This window comes from Sorex araneus, chromosome 6 (assembly GCF_027595985.1).
Source record: "Sorex araneus isolate mSorAra2 chromosome 6, mSorAra2.pri, whole genome shotgun sequence".
NCBI lineage: Eukaryota > Metazoa > Chordata > Mammalia > Eulipotyphla > Soricidae > Sorex > Sorex araneus.
Window position 1 is genome coordinate 152,159,971 of NC_073307.1, and position 4,341 is coordinate 152,164,311.

The 4,341-nt window shown below is 37.6% G+C and overlaps 1 pseudogene; it reads left to right on the forward strand.

Annotated features, from left to right (window-relative positions):
- The first annotated feature begins 924 nt into the window (after positions 1-924).
- Positions 925-1,883, forward strand: LOC101555072 (olfactory receptor 5L1-like; annotated as a pseudogene).
- The last annotated feature ends 2,458 nt before the right edge of the window (positions 1,884-4,341 follow it).

Sequence of the window (4,341 nt, forward strand, 5' to 3'; positions counted from 1 at the left end):
ATTGGTGAGGGGATACCAGGAGGTCTTTCAAGTACTGGGATCAAACCTGTGCTCCTGAGTGTGGAAATACATGCTCCAGTTCTTTGCACTAACTCTCCAGCCAATGATGTTAATATATAAAAATGTTTGATAACATACTACTAACTTGAATATTTAAGAATCTTTTCAATGTTACTAAGTATTCTCTTTAACAACCAAATAAGAAATCTCATACAAATTATTTATATTACTATTGTCAGGGTTTATATTTGCATAATTGATGTCTAACAGATTTTAAGAAATATGGTTTGTAGTGAACTCAGACATTTTTTAGTCTAATCACTATGATCCTATTTTCAATATAGTGCATTAAATTTGAATGCCATTCTGAGTGTTTCCATAATCTAATCATGATGCTCTGCTTTAAATTTAAAGAAATGTTTTCACATACAATCTGAAAGAACTTGATGACTGTTTTTAAAAATAGAATTGTACAGTATGTTTTCTTCTGCTAAAAATGAATGCAGTTAATAATAGAAACAAAAAAATCTACTTTTTTGTTGTTGAAATAGGATACATTAGATGGTCCTCCTCTGCAAAGAAAAATACCTTATTATGTAGGCAAAAAGAATACTTTCTAGGAAAAATTAAAACAAGTAACTGTACCTAGTATAAACTTACGACACAAAATTCATAAATTCAATACATTGTAGGAGGAAAAAAGAATCATGGATTCTATTGATAGTTAAATAAGTGTCTCCCAATTTATGCGAGGTATTAAACTTTTAATATGTCTTAATTGCATGGTAATACTTCAATTATAGTGTCTGATATCAAAGTGGCCAAATCTTGAGGTGATTTGAACCCACGATATTTCCTGTTTTATTCACTTTTCAGAATAAACAGAAACTTTCCATTTGATTTCCCAAACCTGACCAATGAAAGATGGACATGGGACAGGAGAACTGCACGGCTGTAACAGAATTTATTCTCGTGGGGTTATCAGATGACCCAGAGCTAAGAGTGTTTCTCTCCCTTCTGTTCCTTCTTATATATGGAGTCACTGTTTTGGGAAACCTGGGCATGATTGCTCTGATACATGTCAGCTCACAACTCCACACCCCATGTACTTTTTCCTCAGCCACTTGTCCATCGTGGACTTTTGCTATTCCTCCATCATTGTGCCCAGGATGCTACCGAATGTCTTAAACCAGGAGAAATCCATCTCCTTCCTGGGATGCATGGTGCAATTCTATTTCTTTTGTATGTTTGCAATCACAGAGGTCTTTCTGTTGGCTGTGATGGCCTATGACCGCTTCCTGGCCATTTGTAGCCCACTGCTGTACACAGTCAACATGTCGGAGTCTCTCAGGATGCTGCTGGTCTCTGCTTGTTACCTTGTTGGGACTGTGTGTTCTCTTACCCACTTGTGTCTGGCTCTAAAAATCCCATCCTACAGATCAAATGTGATTAACCACTTCTTCTGCGATTTACCCCCAATTCTTTCTCTTGCTTGTTCCGACACCAGTCTGAATGTACTCGTGATCTACATTCTGGCCACATTCAATGAGATCGTCACCATCGTGATCATATTCACCTCCTACCTGTTTATCCTTGTCACCATCCTGAGGATGCGCTCTGCGGAGGGAAGACGCAAAGCCTTTTCCACCTGCGCCTCTCACCTCACAGCCATCATTGTGTTCCAGGGAACAATCCTTTTCATCTACTGCCGGCCCAGCACGGGCAACTCTGCAGACACCGACAAAGTGGCCACGGTTTTCTACACGGTAGTGATCCCCATGCTGAACCCCCTCATCTACAGTCTAAGGAACAAGGATGTGAAAGCAGCTCTCAAGAGGGTATTGGGATCTAAATTATTTTTGAAATGTCACTTTCTAAGTTAGATGGGATGTTTTGTCAGAGACCTTTGAGGAGATGCAATGTATTAAGTAGATATGAATGAAAAGTCACAGAGGCAAACACTACCTATATGCTTCCCACATTTTATAGTTGAGCTGCATCAGATCTTTTTGCCTTTCTACAAGTTTTAAGTCTTTGGAATGCTTTTTTGTAATAGTGTATTTAGACTCAATTTCCTGGTTGGCCATTAATGCATACTCATGATACAGTGTATTTTTCTCATTCTCTGTGTACAGCTCATCTTAGCAAATTCATTTTGTCTTTATTTAAGCATGGGACACGTATATTTGTGTCCTATTATATTTCCATAAGCTTTTAGAATCTTTTATATGCATTTTTGCATACATATATACATATATATACCACGTATGTATGTGTATGATATATGTGAGTTATCTGTGTGAAATAGCCTCTTAGATAGTTATAATACTCACTGAATGTAAGAGAACATTAGATGGCTCACCCACACAATCCAAGATTCTCCTTTGGTTTCTTTATCTTTAACCCAACTGTACCTGCAACCAGTATTTATTCAGTTCAGTAGGGTCTTAAGTTTCTATGAATTACTGACAGCTAGCTAGGAAAGAAATTAAGGGGCTTGACTTCTCAGCAGGTGATGCTGGTTTGATTCCTAGAAACATCAAGTTATCCCTGAGCACAGAACCAGGAGTAAACTCTGAGCATTGCCAAGTGTGCTACTTCCAAAAAAAAATAGATGCCAGAAATCGAAATGGATCTAATTTTATTTCATTATTCAATCTGGTTTGGGAGTCATACTGACAAGTTTCAAGTCTTGGTCTGTCTCTGAACTTAGGGATCACTCCTGGTGGAGCCCAAGGGACCATATGGGATGCTGGAGATTGAATCCAGGTTGGTCACATGCAAGGCAATATCCTATGTGCTGTACAATTTCTCCGGCCAAAGAAAATTGATCTAATTCCATATTAATTCTAATGTAATCCAATTACAATATGCATAAGAGTCTATTTTCAAATTTAACATCCCCTATTTTGATGTAAATCATGCTTTATCTTTTCAACACTGTTTTAAGATTTAATTTTAAAATTTGTGTGTCAGTATTTTTTCTGGGGAACTTTTTAGAAAAAAAGTTATGTTGTTTTAAAAAAATCTAAGTCAGTAGATCCAAAATTACTGTAAGCATGGAGCTCAAACTATAATAAACTTTAAAATGGACTGGGGTATAAAAGGAACCTAAGGTATTTGGTGGAGGGCTGAAATCACTGGTGATGGAATTGGAATTGATAAAATTTTATCTCAAAGTCCATTGTAATACTTTTTAAATCCAGTGCCTAAAAAGCATTGTGTTGGTCAGATTGTAGTGAAAATAATCATTCATCTATTGCTGCTTGGAATATTATCTGATTGATCTTTGTGGAAAACAGTATGGAGATTTTTCAGAAAAAAAGATTTGAGCGCTGTAAAGCCCAAGAATTCCATTTTGGGTCTCTACATCCAGTACACAAAAATATTGATCCAAAAGGATATATGGACACCACTATTCATTGCAGCACTTAGTACAATAGCTAAGCTATGGTGTCCAACAAAATGGATCCTTAAGATATGGCATCATAGACACAGAATAATACTCTGCAGTTATAAGTAAGCAGAATGACACAATTTGCTACAGCATGGATGAAACTGGAAGGTATGCTAAATGAACTAAGACAGAAGAAGGACCAGATGATCTTACTCACAGGTGGTATGTAGAATAACTTAATGATGAAATGCAATGTATTAAAGGAGGGGGTATGTGTAGATCACCCTTGATACCAGAATATGTAGAGATCAAAGAAGGAAATAAACTGAGGGGAAGTGGGGATAGTAAAAGAAGAGACAGGAAGTAATGGAGGCAGGGATCAAGGTTTCTTGGGAATATCAGGGGTATAGTGGAGTGTTCTGGCTAACTATCCAAACCACAGAGTTAACACCACTTAAAGCCTGAGATCCAAACTTCGACAATCAAACTTAAAACGTGCCTGTCATGGATGTGGCAGGCTTGGAGGCAGGAAGGGAAGAGAAGGTAACTAGGGGATACTGGTGAAGGAAGTTGACAATGGTGGTAGGATTGTGCTAGAATATTGTGTATCTGAAATTTAACTATGATATGTAAAGCACAGTTCTTTAATAAAAATATTTTAAAATAATTTGTTTTGTTTTTTATTTTGAATCACTCCTGGCTCAGCACTCAGGGATTATTCTTAGCAGGTTCTGTGGACCATATGTGGTCCCAGGATTACGCTCAGATTAGGTGTGTACCAGGCAAGCACCCTACCTGCTATAAAATCCATCCCTTATTTTAAAAATAAATTTAACGACCTGGGTGGCCATGCCTTTGCACAGCCGCTTGGTTGCTGAACGAGCAGGATAGCAGGATCCAGAGCCAGCTATATGACTTGGGGTTCCAGCGAGTGCTTGCAGCCA